At 36.9% G+C, this 26,314-nt stretch overlaps 1 protein-coding gene and 1 pseudogene across 1 annotated transcript in view; one reads left to right on the top strand and one right to left on the bottom strand.

The window, feature by feature from the left end:
• Positions 1 to 26,314, top strand: part of CSRNP3 (cysteine and serine rich nuclear protein 3) — a 195,778-nt gene that overhangs the window by 66,180 nt on the left and 103,284 nt on the right. The window lies entirely within an intron of this gene.
• LOC133051280 (small ribosomal subunit protein eS4, X isoform-like) lies at positions 22,915 to 23,705 on the bottom strand (annotated as a pseudogene).

Raw genomic sequence — 26,314 nt, 5'->3', positions numbered from 1 at the left:
ATTTTTGGGCTCCAAAATCACTGCAGATGGTGATTGCAGCCATGAAATTAAAAGACGCTTACTCCTTGGAAGGAAAGTTATGACCAACCTAGACAGCATATTAAAAAGCAGAGACATTACTTTGCCAACAAAGGTCTGTCTAGTCAAGGCTATGGTTTTTCCAGTAGTCATGTATGGATGTGAGAGTTGGACTGTGAAGAAAGCTGAGCACAGAAGAATTGATACTTTTGAACTGTGGCATTGGAGAAGACTCTTGAGAGTCCCTTGGACTGCAAGGAGATCCAACCAATCCATCCTAAAGGAAATCAGTCCTGGGTGTTCATTGGAAGGACTGATGTTGAAGGTGAAGCTCCAATACTTTGGCCACCTGATGCGAAGGGCTGACTCATTTGAAAAGACCCTGATGTTGGGAAAGATTGAGGGCAGGAGGAGAAGGGGATAACAGAGGACAAGACGGTTAGATGGCATCACCGACTCAATGGACATGAGTTTGGGTAAACTCTGGGAGTTGGTGATGGACAGGGAGGTCTGGCGTGCTGCAGTCCATGGGGTCGCAAAGACTTGGACATGACTGAGTGACTGAACTGACTGATGAAGGAGACATTTTATTTTCTGTATTTATTACACTTAGTGTAATTTACCCTTACTGCTTTTTTCCCAGTTTTATTGAGGGACCATTGACATATAGCACTGTATACTTTTAAGGTGTATACCTTTATTACACTCTAAATTAAAGAGTGAATATTATTAGTCTTCAAGAAATAAATGGATCCAGGAACCTTTAATTGGCGATTTCAAATGAAATGCAGTATTTGAAAAATAGTCTACCTTAGGTGATTTGCTAAATACTATGTAATTCTGAACTATTAACTGAAAAAAAAAAAAAAAGCACAACATGAAACTTGTGAGTTAAGATTTATTTGGGGGCAAAATAAGGACTATAGCTCAGGGGACATCTCAGCTCTGAGACTCTGCACCAGAGAGGAAAGATGAAGGTCACTGTTACACATGGGGGGGGATGTGAAGGGGGATACGTGCAGTCAGGCACCAATTTTGGCAGAGGCTTGCTGCTAGTCATGTGGTGCAGATGTCCCCATTAATGATTTTAGTGCTTTTTTAGGTATGAGGAAATGCAAGAATTTGGGCTCATAAAATCTTCTCCTGAAAATATCTAACTATATGAAGGCCTGTTCTGCCAATATTCCTCAGAGCACAAAGTGCCTCCTTCCTGATCTCCACTCCAAACTCCTTTCAGGGTATATTGGAGGTCAGCAGTTGGAGTGGCTAGTGACTTCATCCTTGTGGAGGCAGATAGTGAGTGCCTCCACAAGGAACTGATTTTTAGTTAGCAAAACCAAAATAAAAATAATATATATCAGATGCCAATAATGTGGTAGAGATTTACACTACGTAGTAAGATATTGCACATACTACCATTTTAGAGATGAGGAAACTGAAGCCAACAGATGTTAAGTATCTTGCCTGATATCACAAGGTTAAGTGAAAGACATGGGCTCAATCTGGGTCTGTCTGACTTCCTGCTCTTTCTACTTCACAAGTTTGTCATTTGCAATGACGGTACTCTGCATAAAAATATTGCTCCAAAAGATAATGCAACATTTTCTTTGAATCAGATTCATCCTAAGCAGTTTTTCACCCTATAAATTCAAAATTGTTTCCTAGCAGTTTTATCTTGTCTTAAAATGTATTTTTTTCTTCATATACTCTATTTTTTTAAAATGTATTTTAGTGGAAGGCTAATTACTTTACAATATTGTGGTAGTTTTTGCCATCTGTTCAGTTTAGTTCAGTTGCCCAGTCATGTCCGACTCTTTGTGACCACATGAACTGCAGCATGCCAGACCTCCCTGTCCATCACCAACTCCCAGAGTTTACCCAAACTCATGTCCATTGAGTCGGTGATGCCATCTAACCGTCTCGTCCTCTCTTATCCCCTTCTCCTCCTGCCCTCAATCTTTCCCAACATCAGGGTCTTTTCAAATGAGTCAGCCCTTCACATCATGTGGCCAAAGTATTGGAGCTTCACCTTCAACATCAGTCCTTCCAATGAACACCCAGGACTGATTTCCTTTAGGATGGATTGGTTGGATCTCCTTGCAGTCCAAGGGACTCTCAAGAGTCTTCTCCAATGCCACAGTTCAAAAACATCATTTCTTCTGCACTCAGCTTTCTTCACAGTCCAACTCTCACATCCATACATGACTACTGGAAAAACCATAGCCTTGACTAGACAGACCTTTGTTGGCAAAGTAATGTCTCTGCTTTTTAATATGCTGTCTAGGTTGGTCATAACTTTCCTTCCAAGGAGTAAGCGTCTTTTAATTTCATGGCTGCAATCACCATCTGCAGTGATTTTGGAGCCCAAAAATATAAAGTCAGCCACTGTTTCTCTATTCCCCATGAAGTGATGGGACCAGATGCCATGATCTTGGTTTTCTGAATGCTGAGCTTTAAGCCAACTTTTTCACTCTCCTCTTTCACTTCCATCAAGAGGCTCTTTAGTTCTTCTTCACTTTCTGCCATAAGAGTGGTGTTGTCTGCATATCTGAGGTTATTGATATTTCTCCTGGCAATCTTGATTCCAGCTTGTGATTTATCCAGCCCGGCATATCTCATGATGTACTCTGCATATACGTTAAATAAGCAGGGTGACAATATACAGCCTTGATGTACTCCTTTTCCTATTTGGAACCAGTCTGTTTTTCCATGTCCAGTTCTAAGTGTTACTTCTTGACCTGCATACAGGTTTCTCAAGAGACAGGTCATGGGGTCTGGTATTCCCATCCCTTTTAGAATTTTCCACAGTTTATTGTGATCCACGCAGTCAAAGGTTTTGGCATAGTCAATAAAGCAGAAATGGATGGTTTTTGCCATATATTCACATGAATCAGCCATGGGTGTACATGGGTTCCCCATCCTGAATCCCGTCCCACCTCCCTCCCCATCCCATCCCTGAGGGTCATCCCGGTGCACCAGCCCTGAGTCACCCTGTCTCATGCATCAAACCTGGACTGGCGGTCTATTTCACATATGATAATATACATGTTTCAATGCTATTCTCTCAAATCATCCCACCCTCGCCTTCTCCCACAGAGTCCAAAAGTCTGTTTTTTACATCTGTGTCTCTTTTGCTGTCTCACATATAGGGTCATCGTTGCCATCTTCCTAAATTCCATATAAATGCATTAATATACTGTATTGGTGTTTTTCTTTCTGATTTACTTCACTCTGTATAATAGGCTCCAGTTTCATCTACCTTATTAGAACTGATGCAAATGCATTCTTTTTAATAGCTGAGTAATATTCCATTGTGTATATGTACCATGGCTTTCTTATCCATTTGTCTGCTGCTGGACATCTAATTAGCAGCCTTTTAAGCAATGTGGAAGCACATTTTATTGAGTTCAGAGACTTTCCCTCAAGTAATACTGTGTAGCCAAATTGCTTTTCCTGACATGTGCCTAACTTTCCTCCTGGGTGAAGGTGGGAGAAGAGAAGGAGCTTACAGTTGAAACCCATTCATAGTTTGAGACCCTGGAAAACACTATAAAGCAGAAAGCAAATTACATATCCTTTTTTCAAAGATGGAATTCTAACTGACTTAACATATAGAATTTAATTCATTGGGTAGGTATCTGGGATTACTTTAGCTATATTGTGATTTTTTTTTAATTTGAAGTATGTTAGTAAGCATTGTGAAAATCTTTTCAAATAATGTTAAATATATTCAGTAAAAATTAAAGTTTCTTTATCTCCTTTCTTCTAATTAGTAAACAGAGTCAAAGCCATATCTTCTTTTAAGCCTTTTTCTGTGTATGGTAAAAATAATACCTTGGTGTTCTCTGCTTTGGAACATACATAGGAACCACACTCGTTTTTACATCTGCAGAGCACCCCATGTTTTGAATGTGTCATTACTCTAACTATTTCCATTTGGAAAGACGTTTGAAATTCTTTTCAATTTTTCACTGTTACAAATAGGTTGATAGAAAGCACCTATGTATTTCCAGAGAATATGCTCCTAGACACAGAATTGCTGGTCAAAAGAGCTGGACATTGAAAAATTCTGACATCTCCAAATTACTGAACAAAAAAACCTGTCTCTGCAATGAAGTAGGCAAAAGCCTGCTATCACAGCCCTTTGCCAACGTAGAATATCATCAGTCTTGAAATCTGCCAGTCTGGTGTGTGTGCTTTATTGGTATCTCTGGGTTTTAATTTGCATTTCCCTGATTATTAGAGAGGTTGAGGATCTTTTCATATGTATATTGACAGTTAGTGTTTCTTTTTTCTATTAAGTACCTGCATAGAATTCAAAATAGAATTCACCCAGTTTCTCAATGATTTTTGCTTTTAGGTTTGACTGAAATAGTCCAAAGAGTAGTCAAACTTTACCCAGGAAATAAGAGTACATGGGCAGATAATTAGTTTCAAAATAAAAAGCATATTTCTTTTTGTGGATTTTTTTTACTATAACAGTAAGTCATGATAATGATAAGAAAAATAAAATGCAGGTGTACAGGAAACTATTAAAAAAAAAACTATTAAGAATACACTTAAGAAAAATGTTAAAATCTCTTACAATAACAATCCAGAGGTACCCACTAGCTACATCTTGGTGGATATATATGCTTTATATTATTTTGTAGCATACCAGTTTACAAAATTAATAAAAGATAGTAGTGCATATTGTTTTTAAATTGCAAGTATTTTAAATTGTAATTTATTTTGTTTTTATTATGAAAATAATGCACACTCATGCTAAAGCACACAAATGCCTAGAAAAGTAGGATAAGGAACTCGAAACTTCATGCGCAGCCCTGCTCCTGCATAAGCTGAGTTTTTGGTTTGCTAAATCATCTCCTCAACAATTGCCTTATTATTTTGGTGTTCAGACCCACGGAGTGTGTATGTGTTATTCGCTCAGTTGTGTCCGACTCTTTGTGACCTCATGGACTATATAGCCCGCCAAGCACATCTGTCCATGGGATTTTCCAGGCAAGAATACTGGAGTGGGTTGCCATTTCCTTCTCCAGGGGATCTTTCCAACCAAGGAGTTGAACCCAGGTCTCCTGCACTGCAGGCAGAGTCTTTCCTCTCTGAGCCACCGGGGAAGCCAATTCAGATCCACGGAGAAAGCCTACTTAAGCAATAATGAAGTGGAAATTCCTTCAAAGTATGCCCTGGGAATAATTAATCACAGAACTTTGCTTTTCCTGAAGTATCACAAATAAAACACAGCCTTTGGTTATGAAGATGTGATTGGAGTCCCATTTCTGCTATTTATTAATAGTCTGACATTAAGAACTACTTCTCTCCTCCTCAGATATAAACTGGGATTAGTAACATAGACCTCTCCAAGATACACTGAGGATTAAATGACATTACTGCCTGACACATGGCAAACTGCCCAATAAATATGCTTGAATTTGAATTATCCAAACTATTCCATATATTTACCTTATAACTAGATTTACATAGGAAATAATGTTATTTTCACATCCCATAATATAAAAATATATATATATTTAGTTGTAAATATATAGCCAAAAGTCTTTGTGTCTTATCACAAAGACAGCAAACAAGACTTTAATATTGTGACATAAAACATAAGAGCTTCATACTAAGTCTTAACATTTATTATTTTCAAGAAAAAGGCATCTAAATTGTTTGGAAATGGTTATATATCCTAAAAATCGAGAAGTGTAAACATGAGCAAGCACATAAAAACTACCAATAGCATAGTTTTTTTTTAAGTGACATTAAAGTATCATATTTAATCATGGTATCTCAATATTTCTGTGAAGAATCCATCATAGGAAAGATACTCTTTAAATAGACAGAATTATGTCAATAATTAATATAACCCATATTCATGGTATTTTTCAAAACTACTCCTTTAGGGATTTCTATTCCAGTCTAAATAAAGAGAGAATTCACTTTAAAAAATATTTTCCCATTACTTACATTCCCATTCTTTTAACTTTTTTGGTAATTGTTTTACTGAGGTTTTATATATATATATATATATATATATATATATATACACATTTTTTTTTTAATGAGGAGATACACACACATACACACACACACACACACACACACACACACACACTGAATATACATAGACTAGTAAAGAGTTTTATGACTTACTTAAGGGAAACTCCTTTTGAATTCTTGAATTCTTTGAATCTGGCTATTTAATCTGCCCTTAATTATATTGAGATTGCCTGAAGGAATAATTTTGAGCTGGTGTTTCATATTGTGAAGATGATTCTATTTATAATCTGAGCTAATAGAAACTGCATTTTTATGAAGTCTTCATCTCAGAGTCCTATTAAATCTGGGAAGTACCAGAAATACTTCTCAATTTTTCAATGTTTATATCATAGCTTTTCCAAGGTTCATAACTATAAACTACAGATTTGTTTGGGAGAGTTGAAAGTTAGGGTAATAAATGTATATTTAAACTTAAGGGGCCAGTTTGAAAGTTTACAATTATAGTCAATTAATCCAAGTTAGTAGCAACTGTCTGCTTATGAAACTAGGCTGATATACAGCTTGGCCTCTGACATAGAAAGCTCTGGGGTTTTCTATGCTAGAGAGTCAGTTTTTTGCTTTGCTTAAGAAAATACACCCTAGTTACTCAACTGTAATTTAAGTTTAAATGTGATAGCTCTCAATTACATGTAATATTATTGTTCTCAATGAACTGTTACATTTTTCTTCCATGTTATTCTATTTAAATCTTCACAAAATTGCTGAAAGATACATCTCCTCACAAGCACTCAAACTGAGAAGAATTGAAGGGGTGGGAAATGTGACACAATCTAGCATGACAAGAAGATAGAGACCATATTTTTTCTACCTATTAAAATCCCCTACAAGGCCACACAGGCTCTAGTGTACAATAAAGATTCATTGTTATGGCTGCCTAAAGGAGCTTTCAGTCTTTCTGAAGTCCATATGCTGTAGATGATGTGTCCTTCCACATTTGTACTGACATCTAGAGATAATCATCAAAATGACCTTGGAAATGTGCAGAGGAAAATAAATCATTAGTCCAGCCCAAAGGTTTTCCTGCAGTCTGTTGCTCATCACTAAAGAATCATAACATTTGAGAGTGGGAAACATACCAAGTTTTTAAGCAATTTAATTGTCATTATATGCTTAGGACTTTGAATATTCTAAGAGCTGGCTAAATAACCCTAGCTTTAGGAAGGAATTAAAGATGTGGTAAAATGGTAAACAATCTTCCCAGACCATGGTGATTATTATTAGTGATTTGAGGGCAAAGAAAGACATTAATAAAACATCAACAAAATTTTCAAATATCACTGGTGGTGCATGAACAAAATGGAAAAGAGAAAAGAAATGGATGCCAGCTGAAAGAAGGAAAAATGTGATTTTGATGTTGCAGAATATTATTGTAAGTAAGGCCTTATTTTAGAGAGAATTCAATACATCAGTAAGTCTGTGGATGAATTATAATGTGATCCTGTGGGAAAAAGAAAAATCAAGGGGAACAGAGTGGACAATTTATTTTGAATAGAGTAGGAATGGTATTAACAGCTCAATTAAGTGCCAATGGTTTAGAATTCACTGAGAGTCATTGTCTTCCTGGGACAAATAAATTCTAGCTGTTCTAACTTGCTTTATGTTTCACATAAATGTGAACTAAAATGTGCTTACATCTTTCCTGTTGACAACAGAGCAAGCCAGAAAAGGCTTCATCTGCTGAGGAGAAATGAAGATTCACCCATTACTGTTTTCTAGAACACTGTCAGGGCACAAATCCTTTTAAGTTTCTATATTTAGGCTAATAGAGATACATTTTCACTGCAAAAATCTGGCCCAGCTCTTCTGAATCTTCCCCATTCCTTGCTGTCCTACTTTCTCTCTCTGTCTCCAGCTCACATTCACTAGCTATGTCTTAAGAGGCCACCATCACTCCATAGGGGGTTAAGGTTTTCTCATCAGTCGCTCTGCCTGGATTCAGGCCTCTGACAAGAACAATTATTTGATGAAACAACCGTGATCAGCTTTTTCTCAAACACAGTTTCTCTGCATTTTAATTTTATCATATAATCTCACTTTCTCCACCTCACATCCTGAAGACTTCTCTCTTTTTTTTTTTACCTCTGAAGTTGCTCTTTTAGATCCACTTTCTCTTACCCTTTTTCTATGATCTGCTTCCAGAACTACACAGCTTTCACAGTCCCTTCCTGTGCTCTCATTCTTTGATTCCAAATCTGCCTGAGCTTTCAATGCAATTCCAAGGTCGTTCTCTTACGGAGTGTTGAAGCTCCTGTTTCACACTGGCCAGATCAAGCTAATATCCCTAGTCATTTCATCTCCACTCAGAACCCTAGGATAGACACACTGTTATGAGTTCTCCCCACCCCAGTGTGACTCTACAAAAAGATGTTGAAACAGACATTTTAGAAGTTCCCACTAAGAGAAAATGAAGTATCCTTCACAATTTTATTTCCACGGTGCTTATCTATTTCCCCCCAAATCTTTTAGTCTCCCCCCATACCCAAGTGAATAGTGGGAACTCCCACTGTTTGTCTCTCTACCACTCATCTTTCTCTTTCTCTGTTGTCCCTGAGTGCTAAATTGCAAATGGAGATAGAGAAATTATACATTAAAAACACTCATGTGTATCCAGCAATGGCAGAAATCAGTTTCAAAAGCCCCTGCAGATCTGGATAATGATGATTTCTTTCTAATTCTGGTTGTTCATTGCTAAAATAGAAAGCTGGGAGCAGAACAAAATTGCATTCCCAGAGGAATCTAAATGGTAGCATTTCATAACAAAGTAAAAATAATGTTCACTGATTTGCAAGCTCTGTGGATGTGTCATAAAATATTGGGCTATCATTCTGGATCTGGGAGCAAAACAAAAATATGTAGATTACTCTAAAAAAAAGTTCAGAAGTCCAATCAACTTTAGGCTGTAATGTCAACTTGTTCTCAAATGAGACAGATACATGGAAGGAAATCTTCAGAGGCTTTTAAAGAGTTGCCAAAGAAATACAGAAATTCAGTAAATAGAGAAAGTGTGAAAAAACATTCATATTTATTTTCAATGAAGAATCTAGCCTATTAATTTTCACGATGTGATGATAAACAACAGAAGAGCCTATACCCTTGTTTACGGACATTTTATGAAGAACACTATCCTCCCAAATATTGAGAACTCATGTTGCTGGGAAGGCCAGTGTCCTAACAAAATCTGTGACCCATTCTATTGCCCTATATTTTCATTTATAAGCATGTTGGGGAGAGTGGCTTGAGTGGAAATTTAATTAAAAGAGAAAAAGGCTGTTAGTTTTTATGCAAATAGGTAAATTATGACCTCATGGAATTTCTGATTAATATATCACTAAAATCATCGCATCACAGAAATTCTACTTCCTGTGCTCTTAGGCCCATTCCCTTCGGACACCTACAGCCATCTCTCAGTAATCTAGAGAGAAGACCAACCATCTGTTTCAGTATAATACTTATCATCCATCAGCCAGTGTTAAGGTGAGATATGCTTTGGTGTTGGCAACATAGTTATCAGCTATGGATTTGATAGGGTAATAAAAATCAATGTTTTTTAATTCACTATGGACTAGTACTCTGGAAATCACTTTATATGCATATTTTCTTTAATCCTCAGTAAACTAAAAGATACAAACTATCAATATCTCTATATACAGCTATCTACAAACCCCATATCACCCCTTCCTTCGCTGAAAATTTTAGTGTCTTATTGTTACACTCTCTAACATCATACCTTCATAACCTCATTCTTGGTTATATCAATGTCCAGGCAGATAAGCCTTCCAGTGGTAGGTTTATGACTACCTTCTCCAATAACTTTATATTTTGCTTTCTTTCTGTGTACATACCATACAGCTTTTCATATCCAATAATTGTAGCCCTTCCATGATCTCAATCTCACTGGAACTCTTCTGTGATCACCATTCTCTACCTATCTCCTTCTTACTTGCTTTCTCCCTCTAGTAATAAGAATCTGGTAATTCTTCAACCCCTTAGGGCTTACCATGCATGGATTTCACCACCTTTATACTCATTTCTTCCTTTCTTCCTAAAATAAACTAGATTAAATGGCCCATTATTATAATCACTTCCTCAGACTTATCCTCAATTCCCTTGGCCCATCTGTCCCACTTTATAGTACGTTCCTGGCATGACCCCAGGTTCAACCTAATACTACCTATTTCAGACCTATTTCCAGTTGAACATGATGGGAGAAAAATGTGCAGCTGTACTGATTTATTTCTATTTAAACTTATAACCACTAATTTCAACTGAGCTTTGCTGGTAGTCACTCATCCTATCATATTCTCCAGGTTCACTAAGTTCCTTCGCGTTCCTTCTTATAACAAAATTCTAACACCTCTTCCTGACACCTTGGTGATCAGCTTATGATCTTGTTTACTACTTCACTGAGAAATAGAAACAGAAGAGAAATGGTGTAGGCTCTGTCCATAGCTCTACCTTCCATTAATATTTGTCACTATGGACGAACTGTTCATGTTGCTATCCAAGGCCAGACACTCAGTATATACATGAGATCTCATTCTTTGTTGCCTATCCAAAGATATTACTCTGATATTTACTCTTCTCTCCCATATCATCAATATCTCCCTCTACTATATCAGTTCTACCAGCATGTAAGTATGCCTTTTTTTTTTCTTTAAAAGTGAAGTCTCTTTTCTTTCACATCACCTTCCATCTATGCCTCATTACTATCTACGTACTTAGCAAAACTCCTTGAAAGAGTTATTTATGCTCTCTGGTCACGCATTGCCCCTACCACTTCATCAAAGCTGCTCATCAAGGTCACAGTGGCCTTTGAGTTTCTAAACATAATAAAATAAAATTGAATTCTCAGTCTTCCACTTACCTGACCCATCAGTAGCTTTGGAGAAAGTTTATCACTTCCTCTTGTTCACTGTCTTATTTTATTTTTTTACTTTCTATACTTTGCTCCCAGGAAGCTACACTCATAATTTTCTTTTTGCCATGTTTGCTGACTCTTCTCAGTTTCCTTTGCTGGTTATTCCTCATTTCCCAAGTAGCTAAATACTAGGGTGCACAGGACTCAGTTCTCAGATTGCCTCTCTTTTTTATCTACAATCTAGAGGCTTTATGTATATAATTTGTTCACTGGAAAATGTTAATCTTGAGCTTAAAGACCTTCCATAAGATTCAGCTCATCTATAGATATAACTATCTATCTGACTTCTTCACTTAAATATATAATAAACAACTCAGAGTTATTTTTATCTAACCTAAACTCCTATTCTTATTTATTCCTTGGGGAATTTTTGCCCAAGGATTTCCCAGTAACACCCTCTTTGTAATTGCACAGGTGACACTCCTTGGAGTCAAGATTGTCTCCTCTCTTTTCCCAAGCCCCAAATCCAGCAAGTTTTTTTTTTTTTTTTATGCTACTCCAAAATATGTTCAAAATAAACTATGCCTTATCACCTTCACTTGATTCAAACCTCCATCATTTTTCATCTGCTTCATTGCTAACAGCCCCCGAAATGGCCCTCTTTCTAGCCTTCCTCTTCCATGATACATTTTCAACACAGCAACCAGAGTCATCTTTAACCTTATTCAGTTCATCTGCTTTTCTCCTCAAGAACCCTGAGTGACTATTTCACTCAAAGTCCTTACAAGAGGCTACAAATGATAGTACTGTCTGCTCTCTTCTGATACCGTGACCACCTCACCCACAACTTGTCTCCTCCTCTCTTCTTCCCTTGCTCACTCTTTTCCAGCATTCTTGCCTCCTTGTTATTTATGGAACAGGCCAGACCTTTTGTAGTTGCTATTTCTTTTTCCCTGGAATTCTCTTCACTGTCGATACTCTCATGGCCCACCTCCTTCAGGTTCTCTGTTCAAATATCACTTCTCAGTGAGACTTTTCCTAATCACTCTCGGAAATTTCCCATCTTCCTCCTCCATCCTATCACTTCACTACCTATATTCCCTGTACACTTTCCATATGTTAGAGTGTATATTTTAGTTATTTTTTTATTATCTATTTATTTTCTTTCTCCCCTCCTTTCCTTATGTCTACTAAAATGAAAGTTCCTTGAAGATGAGAATTTTTTCTGTGCCTAGAAAAATGCCTGAAACATAATCTGTGTCCCAAAGGTATTTTTTTCATGAATGACTTGAGTTTCCATTTTAAATACGATGCATAGAAAGTGTAAACCCCATCCATAGAGCAAGTAAGCTGTGATGCTGGGAACAGAACCCAGACACTCTAAATCCTGTGCCTTGCCCAGTAGTCTTCACCTAGACCTGTTTACCAGTTACTAGACTAGGAGCTGGAGTGACAATGACTATCCACACTTTACTTGTTTGGTAATAGTGAAGCTGAGATAGTTAGAGAAAAGAGAAGTCATACTTTCAATAGAAACTGGAAAATAAAATGGAAACAATCAAGAAAGGCTCTTAGAGCAGCCTTATGAATTCAGAGGCTGAATAAATAAGTAGGACTAGGCAGAGGAGGAAAGAGGAGATATTTTTGATAGGAATAACATGTTCAAAGACATGGAGGTATAGGATTGCATTGTATATATGTGTGTGTTATTATTTTTAATTAGTTTGTTTCCATCCCCCTATTAGTGGGATGGAAATAAAACATACAGGATTTGATAGAAAGTAAGACTGAGGCAGGAAGCAGAATCTATATGGTGGAGGGCCTTGGGGCCATGCTAAGTAGCCTAACAGTGAGTCACTCAGGAGGTTAATAGAGAGGGTGGTTTCCTTGATTACATTGTGTTTGAGATGGCCCACCTGATGGCAGGTATAGAAAGAGAGAGCAGGGACTAGACCAGCACAGTGGACCAGCTCAGTGAAAAAGCCTGAGCAAAGACAGCCATAGTTGGGATGTGGCTAGAGGGCCAGAATTAAGAAACTTTTGATGGAGAAATCAGTACTCAATTAAGTGGAATTAGGTGTAAGGGAGGAAAGCATTGAGAAGGATTCTAAGTTTCTTGGCTTCAGCAACAGGGGTGGCATTGCGGGACTAAGACATGGAATGTGAGAGAGAAGCATGTCTGGTGGGAATGTCTATAGGTTCGTTGTCTGACACAGTGACTTTAGAGACACCTCAGGGAAATCCAAGTGATGAAGTGAGTCTGAAGTCTAAAGAGAGGTCAAGGTCAGAGATGTAGACATAGAGGTCATCTGCATAAAAGTGAAAATGAAACCCTGAGAATAGATCAGACTGCCAAGGCAAGAACAGGGAACAGGGAGAAGTAGGCAGAAAATGCTGGGGAATACCAGGTGGGAATGGTTGCAGAAAAGAGGGCTGGATAAAGAGGAACCTGCCATGGCAACCAAGAATCAGAAGTTGGAAAAGTAGAAAATGCCTAGGGGGATTTAATGCAAGTGACAGAAATTGAACACCTAAAAAGGGCTGAAAAATTAAAAAGAAGGTTTCTTCTGGAAAGGCCAGTTTTAAAGGAATGATGGAAACAGATGATTTATTGAAGAATAGATGAGAGATGATAAATTACAATAATTTTCAAAAATATTGGGTATAAAGAGAGTAGACCAATATCAAGATGGCAGTGCAAAATGTGCTTTGTTTCATTTTTCAAATGAAATGAGGTGTGTTCTGGGTTGGTATTTGTCCTAAACACATCAAAATTATTCACTAGTTGCTTATGGCTTCTATTAGATATGAGAGGCAGATTTACCTATTCTGATTGGTCAGAATCTAGAGTCGTCAGTCAGTATCCAGGGTCATTGCTAAATATTTTTTATATTCTCCTTAGTGTGATTATAGGCTAAAAGGAAGAAAGTAGAAAAGGAATGGTTGAAGATATGGAAGAATGGCCATTATTCATAGCAGAGGTCAGCAAACTATGGTTGAGAGTCAAGTTTGACATGCTACTTATTGTATTTGCTCATAGAATGTTCTAACATTCTTTAATAATTGGAAAAAAGAAAAATAACATTTCACAACTCATAAAAATTTGAAATTTCAGTGTCCATATGTAGAATTTTATTGGGACACAGACACATGGATTTATCTACATACTGTCTATAGCTGTGTTAGCATTGCAACAACAAGGTTGAATAGTTGCAACAAAGACCATGTGTCTTTAAAAAGCCTAAAATATTTATTATCTGGTCTATCACAGAAAAAACTTGTTGACCACTGATTTATAGCACAATTCCTAAGAAGAGAGAGGGAGAATATGGGATCAAGGTCACATGCAGAGGTATTGGCCAAGAAAAGGAAAAATGATGCTTCGTCCTATGAAACAGGAAAGTGTGATAGGATTGTAAAAATATAAACAGTTTTGTAGGGGCTGGGGGAGAAAGGAGAGGGAGCTCCCCTTACCACCACATACACCCCACACTTGAGGTGAAATGTGTTAGCTGCCATCGATCATGACATTCTAGAGGACAAAAACTGTGTCGTATTCATCTCTGTCTCCCACACAGCTTTCAGCACACCACCTTTCTTTCAGTCACTCTCACTAAATATTTAATTGAATCCCAGGTGAAACTCTATTATAAGCACATTCCTAGAAACCTCTGCCCTTAGGGCCTTGCATTTAATTCTCTTACTATCTGAGCCCACATTTATTAAAGTTTGATGTTATGTTTAGAGGTGTAAAGATAATGGAAGCTGGCTTCTTATTCAGTTAATTTCCAGTTCACTAAATGGAGTCAATGTAGTCAGAGAGAGTTAATGTTCTTATTAAAATTAGTCTGTTTTCCCTTTTCTTTCAGCCTGAATAGTATTGTATATCTCTAAAGGGTTTTAAAAATAAATACTATACAAATATAAGGTGTTAATACAGATTTTTAAAACACTACTAACAATGTAAAAGAAAAATAGAAACCATAGGAAAGTTGAAAAGTTAAGGGGGAAAAATTATTATAAAGTAGAACATATGGCAACTCTTTAGTTATTTTATTTAGCCAGCATGTTAGGTTTTAAGAGTTTCAATTCTAACACCCTTGGGTATATACTACTCATTCACTGCTACTGTCACCGTCTCTACTGTCTTATACCTACTCATATGAATACACTGCCAGCCCAGACCTGGCCTTTAATTACAAATTAAATTTGTAATTGCTAATGAAGAGTCATCTGAAATCATAAGAAAAGTGATTAGCTTAAGGTTTATGTTTATCATGACTTAAATATACTTGCACATATACACATACAAGAATATTTACATAAATATACACAAACTCACCCCAATCAGCTCGCTCTTGTTTACTTAAAAAGTAACAGCATGACAGTGGTAATCGTTTGGCAATATAAAATATATCCAACCATCACATTGTACACTTTAAATTTACACAATATTATGTGTCAATTATAAGACAACAAATAAATAGGTAAATATAAGTAACCACCAAATTTTTAAAAAAGTGACAGCATGTATGTGGAAGTGTTAGTGACTTTACCTATTAATTCATTGTGAATGTGAAGATTGATTTTGCAAGCACTCAGTTATCTAATCTTCTTTAGGCCCCCAATAAATTTTTCCCATCTCCAAAGGGAGCTATACATGTGGCAACATATGATGATAGTCTTCTTGGCATGATCATCCTTATTATGAATCATCTAGTAAGGCATAGATTGCTGAAAATAATACTCTGAATTACTGATGAAAGCATTGTAGTGCCCAATGACAGAGAAACATATCTATTCATGCAACATAATAGTAACTAGGCACATTTTCACACTCACAGGCTGCTGCCTCTAAACTAGACACTTGTCTAACAGATCTAAAGTACAAGACAAACGTACAGTAAAATGATATATCAGAAGCTTTGGGGGTGGAAGGCAGAGCAAGAGAGAGAGAGGGCATGTATAAAGAAAAAAGTCAAAACTTTTGCATGTTAATCAATTCATTTGGGATATGAGATTTCAAATATGGGAGTTTTCATTTCTTATTTCCAACTGCATTAGTTTTCAAAAAGTACAAATTTTTTATTCTTTGCCATTTTCCTCAAAAAATCACTCTAGTACCAGAAAAAAAAAAAAAAACAAAACAGTGCATAAAGGTGACAGAAACAGCAAGAAAAATATTCTGTTAACTGTTAATCTCTACTGATACAGGTGCACCTTTAAGATCACTTGTTTTAAATGGTATCAAACTCAGCATAGATAAAGACTAGGAGAAATAGTATATGATTGTCAGGTGAACATGCTTTTATTAAGTATCTTATTTTAGGCTTTCTAACTGAACAACATTTAAATGCATTAAACCAAGATAAATGTTGGGAAGCTGAGATATTTTTTAAAAATGAATGAAACATAATTTATTAGCAGACTATTCTTTGGAAGGAGTCCCAGTTATTCACAAGTAAAGAAAAAGAATGTATAATAGGACTAATAGTTGTACTAATGAACAAAATCAGGTTCTATTGTCGCCATTGAGCTTTGACACATTAGAATTTAAGGGAATATAGCTAAGTTAAGAGATCTATAAGAACAAATCATAAAAATATTACATTTGCATTTTAAGTCATCTTTCTAGTCTCCTATTTATCCTATATTTTGGAATTACTCTCTGTGATACTTTTCAAAACCAATATCATTTTTAATTCATCCTGTTCCAGGGACAAAAGATTATATATTAAGTTATAGTTAAGTCCTATTTCTTGTCTTAGAGAGCTCACAGACTATTATCCTATCCGGATATTTCTTCCTTGTTAAATGATGGGATCAATGGACTTCATCCCTAAAAATAAATTTTTAATAGGAATATCAATTTAAAATATTATACCTATACTCTTAGGGACAGAAGAAGTTGCTTAGTGACTTCTATAAAGATTTTTTGAAAATGCCCCAAGGTACAGGTCTCTGAAATAAGAGAATAAGGTAGTTTGACCCCTTTTTAGCATTCACTTCAAACATAGTTTTCATAACATGTGTGAATAATCCTTATGTGACCATCTCTTTTCCTGTGTCTTCATCTATCAAGTTATTCCATAGCCAACCCAAGCTCTATACTGTCTTTTCTATCTAACCTAAAGCCATGTACTTCTCACTAAATGATTCCATTCATGCCCCACAACCTTCCCATCTCCAGTGACAGTATCCACCCAAACAACCAGAAGCCTGGCTCCCCAGTTGAGCTTGAGTTATTCAAATCACTCTGTTTTTGACAAGAAGAAAAGCAACACAGTAATCAGGTGATAAAGTCCTATCTAAAAGCAAAGCTCAAAATGTCTGTGTATAATTTGGCTAACTACTTATCAGATATGAAATTCAGGTCCGTATGGCGAACCAGACATTTTCCCGTTATGTGCTTGGCTTGCAGATCTACTCCGTTCGTGATTTGTCTTCAATCTCTAAACTGCTTCACTGGTGTCTATGATATAATTTGGCTCACTGAAGCTTAAACTTTTGAGAAGCAAAAAATGCTATTATTTTTATATTTGGTTATAGCTGTCCACTTTCATGCAGTGCGTTTAGGAACAGGAAGAATCCCTTTAAACACTATCCATTTATCTAACATATAAAAAGAAAGACTTTAATTCCTTATATTAGTTACTAAGGACTATTGCTTGTCAAATACATTTCTGCAGTTAAATAATAAAAAGCCAGAGTGCTTGACTGAAAAGAGCATTAGTCTAAACTAAGAAAATGGCCCCTTGAAATATTTATGCCTTACTTTTCCCATCAGTAAAATGGGATAAAGTTACAAGTGGTGCTTCTTTCTTGCATGGCTACTTAAGGATGAAAGAAATGTTTAAAACATCTCAGGAGAAAATTCAAGTCCATCAAAAGGTTGAATAAATTCAAGTTACCCAGCACAACCCCCTCAAAAGGCCATATGAAATTGGACTCAGAAAGGGAGAATGGTTGAAATATTTTTTCTCCCTCTCCAAGAATGATTTCTTACTTTTCCAATTTAGTAATGATATTTCTGTTTATTCTGTGCTCTTGATATTCAGTAAAAAGTCATTTCAATTTTGGCAGTATATTCACTGAAACCTTTTGGGTTTTATTCTCTCTGCAAATATTATAAAATTGTATTTTTTTTCTATAAATTTAACAGCAATGTTTACAAAATTGTTGCAACACAGGTCACCTTATAATCTCGTTTGTCCTATGAAGTTCTCTACAACTAAACTGAAATCTTACTATTTTCCACAGCACAGTATGTCCCTTGCCTCAAGAGGAAAGAATAAGACAGTTGCAATAAACAAAAACGGAGTAAGAAATTTCTACTTTGTAAACCCTTTTTCCTTCTGGTCCATCTGCTGTAGGTTTGATGGGGAGGGGGTTCTCATCATCAATCAATGTCTCAATAAGCTTTTCTTATGTTAATGACCGTCAGAGTCTTGTGAACTCAATGCTGAACGAATATAAATACAAAGCTCTTCTGTATGTACTATTACTGTGTGGACATTTTAGTCTATCTAACATACTTTCATTTAACACATGTCATGAATTGACAGAAAGCTTCTGTTGACAGTAAAAGTGTTCTCGAAATGGCTTACATATTGGCAGACATGTTGATCTGAAATGTGACATGTTTGTTAAGGCCCATTAGCAAAGCCTGAATACCTCTTGATGTGCAAGTGTCTGTACTCTAAAAGAAACTGACCTCTGACTTCAAAGAGATCACAGTAGGCAAACAAGTACAAGCAAAATCACAGGCCCCGCTCTTGGACATAGCAACAGTTGAAGCATATCTCTTCTGTATTTGGAAGAAAAGGAGGGAAGGGAGAAAAACTGTTGACAAAGGGGATAGTAATGATGATTGGTACTTGAGGAAAAGGCCCAAGAAGCTTTATCAGTTGGAGAAATTTTTAACAAGGCTAAAAATGTGTTATCAGCTGTGGAACAGCTACTAGAGGAGAGAAATTGCAAGATATCCTGTCTGATCCAATTCTCATAACCCTGTTGTGATGGGTGAGAGGAGGAAGTGTGCACAATCTTTCCAGCTTTTCATCTGTTTTCTATTGAGACAAGCTCAGAAAACACAAACTGGAAGCTTGTGTTAAACAATAATTCTGTCCTCTGAACAGCAACCTGTGCATTACCAGTGTTATTCAAATATTCTAAAGACAGCTATCTAAAATCTTGTGTACATTTTATGTCTATATTCTAAAAACACTTTTGCAAGAACTTGTTCAACAGCATTGAGCATCCCCCAGTGTGAAAGTCTTGTGGGAGGCACTAAAGATATAAATATGAATAATGTGGCACCTTTATCTTTGAAATCCCAGTTTATTGGTATCTTTCTAGAAATGCAAACACATTACTACAGTATGATGTTGTAAGGTGGATAGTAGAGTAATAAGTGAAGACATGTGAAAGAGAGAGAAAGGAATGGCCTTTTTCTCTCCATGTGCAAGGGATATGGAGATAGGTTTTAAAAGGAAGGGCAGTTTTGAGCTAAGTCTTAAAGGGGGAGCAAGAGCTGATTGATGAAGGAAAGAAGAGAGCATAAGGAAGCAGAGGGCCATCCCTCAGTTAATACTGGCCTGTGGACCGAGAATGGGCTTCTATTCCAGATTTTCCTATTTATCGCCGAGATGTATGGGTCATTGCAGATTCAAAGTTGCCCCTCAAATTGTTGCCTGGGAAACTCCCAAACTATGTTATACTTTTCCAGTATATGATTAACTTTAAAACTGACAATGGGATATTAGGTTCATAAGTTCTAGCATCATGTCTCTCTGGAATAGCAAGAAAGCCAGAATTAAATGGCTAGGCATTTGTTTTCCAGGCACTCTCATGCATAAGGAATATTTTGTATGAATACATTAATATTTTCCCAATTAGATGCTTTTACCCCAGGCTTTCCAATTTTTCTGCTGTTGAGTTTCAACTAGAACTACATAATGCCCAGCTACAGATTTTTTTTTTTAATCCCAACGTCTTCTTCCAATTTAAACATGTACCTCTTACTCTAGGGCCCTTACCTTCTTACCATCTCCTCCAGGCAAGTAAAATAACGTATCATAGTGTAAGGCCCAGCAGCTCATTCAGAAGTAGGGTTACACATTGAGACCTTATTGTGCCGCCCCTAGTCACCCATTCTGGTCCACTGCCACGGAAAGAAGGCCTGGGAGTAGATACGTGAACATTCTTGCAGTACCTCAAAGGTGAATTTAGAAAAACAGCACACACTCTGTAGTTGCTTGAAGAAAATGTTGAAAAGGAATCTGTTCATCAATGGACAAAAATCACATCTTTAAAAAACCTAGTAGACCAGATGGCATTGTGTCAAATCTGGCCTAAGGGTGGAGTGTGGAGGCAGAGTTCAATTTCCTTGATATCTGAAGGCTTAAAATCACAACAGTTAAAATTGTTTGAACAATAGCCTTAATTTTAAATTCTTTTTCTACCATTAAATTAATTTAGCATAATTAATTTTAATGTAAAAATTACATTATTAATTTTTCATTGTATCAGTAACAGGAAACAGAACACTTATAAAATTTAGAAAAAGTCAAAGTCAAAAATCAAAATCACCTATTACTTGATGTCGAAGAGATAACTATTTTTTATGATTTTGATTCTACTTTTCTAAATATCTTATGCTTAAAACACTGAACTTGCAGTGTGTATATTGTTTTAAACTCACACATAATCCCTAAATTCCTTTAATTCCTCACCAGTCTTCTTCTATACATTTTACTTGTAATGATGTTTTTTTATATTTCTGGTAAATTTCTTCACTAATTATTATTTTTAAACATTTATATTTTTATATAGTCATAATGCTGACTTTAATGGCTATATGATATTCTATTACACTGATAAATATGTAATAAGTAATTAAGTATTAATATTAATTACATATATGTAATAAGTAATATGTAATACTTAACTTATAGTTTATTAAGTCTTAAATTTATTGCTTCCACCTGGTTTCAGGGTGGCTATAATATATAGTAAATTAAAGCAAAGGGAAAAATAAATAAATAAAGGGGAAATGAAATAATGTAGTCATAGGCTTCCTGGGTCAAAGAGATACTGTATAGACACAATGTAATAAGCATCAGTAGACAACATTAAAGTCACCTCACTGTGCATGGCTGGGAAATGGTAGCAATATAATGCCCAATTTTGTCTCAGTCATCATAATCCCATGTTTCATAGATAAATATGGGCTTCCCCCATAGGTGACTCAGTGGCAAAGAATCCGCTTGCCACTGCAGGAGATGCAGGTTCAATCCGTGGTCTAGGAAGATCCCCTGGAGAAGGAAATGGCAGCCCACTCCAGTATTTTTGCCTGGGAAATCTCATGGACAGAGGAACCTGGTGGGCTACTGTCCTAAGGGTTGCAAAAAGTGGACGTGACTTAGTGACCGAATAACAGCAGCAGCAACAATCAATAACTATCAGGCTTCCCAGGTGGCTTGGGTGTAAAGAATCCGCCTGCCAATGCGGGTGATGCAGGTTCGATCCCTGGGTTGGGAAGATACCCTGGAGGTGGGGATGGTAACTCACTCCAGTATTTTTGCCTGGAGAAGCCCATGAACAGAGGAGCCTGGCAGGCTACCATCTATAGGGTTGCAAAGAGTTAAATACAACTGAAGTGACAGCATACATATAGATAACTATCAGTAATTAAAGAGGCAAAGATTAAAATCTTGCTTTGGCTTCAAAAGAGTAGCAATAGCTGTGGTATCCCTGGTTGTCAGCTGAAGTTATCAGGAGTCACCCAGGAATCCCTCAGGAGTCACAGTATTCAGATAAAATGTATTTACAGTTCTTTCTATTCTTAATCCAAGGTAAGAAATTCTTAGAATATCTAGACAGAGTTTAAATGAGACTGTGATCAAAAGTCTTTTTTATTATTTATTTGAAAGACTGATGGCTTTTCTTCAATGGCGTGTTGATGTTCCAAATTAAGATAGGTGTGAAAGGTTCTTTAGCCTGACAACCCGAATTAAATAACACCACTAATACAAAGGAACACATATACACCATGATCACATGTGTATATAACAATCATGTGTGTGTGTACGTGTGCGTTTTAGTCTCTCAGTTGTGTCCAACTCTTTGCGACCCCATGGACCGGTCAGGCTTCTTTGTCCATGGAATTCTCCAGGCAAGAATACTGGAGTGAGTTTCCATTCCCTTCTCCAGGGGATCTTCCCGACCCAGGGATTGAACCCAGGTCTCCTGCATTGTAGGCAGATTCTTTACTGTCTGAGCCACCAAGGAAATCAATTATATACCAGTACAATAAGGGTGTATAATTTCCTTCCCTCAGAGTTAAAAATTAGAGCCAAACATGCTTGGATCATGGTTTCATGTAATAGTGCTCTTTGATAAAAATAGATATGAATAATGAATACTAAACAGGAAGCTGACTATATGAACAGGAAAGAAAATGCATTCCTCTTTTCAAAGAAGTCAGTCACTAGCATTAATAGCAAGCCTCGGGATTAAGCTCATTAAAACACCTGCCTAAAGAAGAAATCTAATTTATTTTTTGTATGTCTTCATATTGTATGATTAATATAAAGCATGGAGGTAGATTTTGTGATCTGGATCATGATCTTAATCTGCATAGAACACTTTTATTATATAGTTTCCTTATATGAGTATCACAATTAAGTTCAATTAATGGTATTCCAGATTTGAAGTTTGGTTGTGAAGTTGATTGTGCTTTCTTTACCTTTATTCAGGCCACTGAGAGAGTGGAGAGAAATGTGTATCCGGATAATTGATTTTGTCTGTGAATTCCTCTGCCAGGCACTGAACACTCCGGATGGAATCCTTGTGTTCTTAGGGCCTTGTACTTTTTCTGGGAGCGTTTTAGGCATTCAGTGTTTACCACTGAGTGGCTCCATATCTTTAATTAAGTACAAAGACTTTGCGAGTCATGTCACCTAGAGATCATTTTATACACTGCTCTGTTTGGCTGCCAATCTCTTATTTCTTTCCTCGGGAATGCTGAGGCAGATACCCTTTCACGAGGAAGAGAGATCCATGGTCTGTTGCCTGTGCCAATAACAAAATTGTTGGAGAGCTGGATGGCAAAGCTGTTGCCATTGGCATCTTTTATATGAGCTACATCAAAAGAATCAGGATGTCCCTCCCTGTCGGTGATCATAGCAACTCTTCCTAAGTTGGCACCTCCAGTCACCATGCACAGGTTACCAGTGTTAAATTTGATGAAATCAGTAATATTTCCAGTCTTCAAATCCATTTGAATGATGTCATTCACCTTGATGAGGAATTCGGGGTAGCAGATGGTGTGAGCATCATGGGTCACCAGATGAGGGATTCCTTTTGTGCCCATGAAGATCTGTCTTGCTTTCTACAACTGATAGTTGGCCTCCTCAGGTGTAATATGATGAAGAGCAAAGCAATTCTTGATGTCATAGATGAGAGGAAAATTCTCTCCAGTCTTCCCAATGCTGATGACATCCATAAAATCAGCAGGGTAGGTTGTATCAGTGTGGACCTTGCTATCAATCTTAACGAAATTCTGTACGCAGATCTTCTCTACTTCATCCCTTGTTGGGGCATACTTAAGTCTGTTCCTTAGGAAAATGATTTGGGGGAAACACTCCCTCAGCTTATGGGAACTGGTAGATGAATGAGGAGCATACACTCCAGTCAGTATATCCAGTATGCCATGCTCTGGAGCTGCGACATGTTTCAGGTGCTTCTTGGGACCACAAGTCATGGCTGCCCTAGGCATGAAAAGCATTCCTCTTGTATTTCTAACATTGGTTACTGATATCATCATCCATGCTGTCCTCCAAATAAAAAATCCTAGATTCAGGGTTCCCCCTCATGCCCGCCTAAGTATCTGCTGACTTGCTTCCTTAATAAGCCAGCATTACAAATGCACAATCCCATATCAAGATCAAATAAACTCACCATTTTCACAGTAAAGTTTTTAATTTCTTCCACATATACATTAGTCATGCCTCAGACTCTTTATATATTTTAGCTCTTCTGCCTAGAATACCCTTCTCCTTTTCCACAGAAGAACTCTTACTCATCCCTTAAGATTCGTTTCCCATATCACCTCCTCTATGAAGCCCACTGTGACTATCTCAAGTAACATGATAGCAGTAGAGACACTCTGAATTAAACTTAAACTATCTGGGTTTGGATACTGACTCTGTCAGTCACTTAACAAGTCACTTAACTAGCCTATTCCTTAGTTTTCTCATCAATGAAATGGAGATAGTAAAAGTAACTTACCTCATGGGCTTGTTGCAATTGTCATATGAGTCAATTTATATGTGTAAAATAAAACACTTCATCTTAGTTAAGTACTTGATAACTATTAGCTATTTTTATATAGCTTATTCACTCCTGTCTTTTATGTTCTTATACATTTTTCAGTTAGAGAATGTATCCCATTATGTTGTATCTATTTCTTTATATAGGTCCCTCCCTCTAGATGGAAAACCACTTAGCTTGCTGCCTGTGACTTATTCATCTCTTTAACCTGTCAGAGCACTGAATCAGATTCTGAGTACATAGTAATCAGTGAATGTAAAATGAATATGTGAATGAATGAATGAACTCAGGTAAATAATATGCTAAAACTATTTCTGTATGTCTCATATAAATCAGAGTAGATTCAATCTAGTCAAGTACCTATAGACTTGTGTTAGTGAAATAAAATATAAGAAACTCCTTCCTGTGTCTTGAAACCCCAAAGCAGTGTCATAGCTCTCTTGTGTGCATGCTTAGTCACTTGGTCATGTCTGACTTTGAGACCTACAGACTGCAGCCTGCCAGGCTCCTCTGTCCATGGGATTTCCCAGGCAAGAATACTGGAGTGGGTTGCCATTTCCTTCTCCAGGGGATCTTTTTGACCCAGGGTTTGAACCCCCATGGCCTGTGTCTCCTTGTATTGGTAGGCAGATTCTTTACCACTGATAGTTCTTTTAGTTATGATATAACCTTCCCATTGACATGGAAAAGCCACTGGTCCTATTAAATTATTATGTTTTCTTTTTCTTTTTTTACCTGCTCAGTTCCTGTTTGCTTTTGCATGTGCTGTTTGATTCCATATTTTTGGTCCCATGTTAGACATCTAATTCAGCATAAAAAGAAATCTTTATAATCAAAGTTGATGGTCACTAAGAAATAAATGTATCCTTTGTGTTCTCAGAGAGGAGGTTTGCTTCATATACTCTTCTCTGGATAAATGCTGTTTTCTAATGCTTTTGTGCTGATAAAGAGAATGAAGGGTAGGGGGAAACCTGGATACTTTCTTCTCTGGGTCACTTTGCATAAAGACTTCTTTGCAGCCGTGTTCAGATGATTTATGTACATATTGTATATGCAGCAGCAGCAATTATAGCAATACCTACCATTTAACCTGCATCATTCTGCATGGCTGTTCACCGGCTGCTAACCTAACATCTGCTACTTTGGTAGTCTAATATTCAAATAGAATGAAGAATCAGAAAAATAAAGCTCTAGTAGACTTGTATACTTTGATAGGTAATGGTGTGTGGTTTTGGGGGTGTGGAGGAGCATATTTTGTCTTAGTTTGCATTATCCAAAGGTAACTATCTTTTTAATCTTTGTAGAATTAAGACATACTTTTCTTTTTCAAGTTAGGAATCAAATGGCAGAAAGAAATATAAGTGGTTTCCTCTATGTACTCTATCTATTTAAGGAAGATCCTGTTGTTTTATAGTCTTTTGTAAGCTCCCAAACACAATGTTAACAAAATATGATGTAAACCAATTTTCACAATATTTAAAAGGAGACAAACTGAGGCCAATACAAATCAAACTACCCATGAAATTACTAAATCTGTCTAACAAAGCTAGTTATATGCTCTATACTGGTCATATATAATTTGTAACTGAATCACAGAACTGTTGAATTTAACGCAATAAATCAGAGAGCTTGGCTTATCCAACCAATTTAAAATTCCTTCTTTCCTCAGTTGCCAGGGTTTCATCATTTCTTCTTATCTCCTCTTCCTCAGACTCCCTGCTGCCTTGCTTCTCTCTTGCCAACGTTGCTTTCCTTATTCATCACTTTGACCATACCTCCTTTTCTATGCCTTGGTCACTTCCCAGTGTCTCCTGTGTTGCAACAATCTCTGCACTTCAAGCTTCATTGCACTCCAAGAACGGGCACCAGACTTCCTTTTTTCTCCTTTAACGTCCCAGCACATGCCTAAATCTCTTGCCACCCAAGCTTCCTCAAAGTTCCTCTCATTATAGTAAAGCTATTTCCCCTGTTTCTGGGTTTTTCCCAAAGTACCATTACTGGGAATTCCCTTTTCTTCTGGCTAGTGAAGCAATTTCTTCT

This window comes from Dama dama, chromosome 33 (genome assembly GCF_033118175.1).
Source record: "Dama dama isolate Ldn47 chromosome 33, ASM3311817v1, whole genome shotgun sequence".
NCBI classification, from domain to species: Eukaryota; Metazoa; Chordata; class Mammalia; order Artiodactyla; family Cervidae; genus Dama; species Dama dama.
The sequence above is the reverse complement of the archived record's forward strand: the minus strand, read 5'-3'. Positions and strand labels throughout refer to the sequence as shown.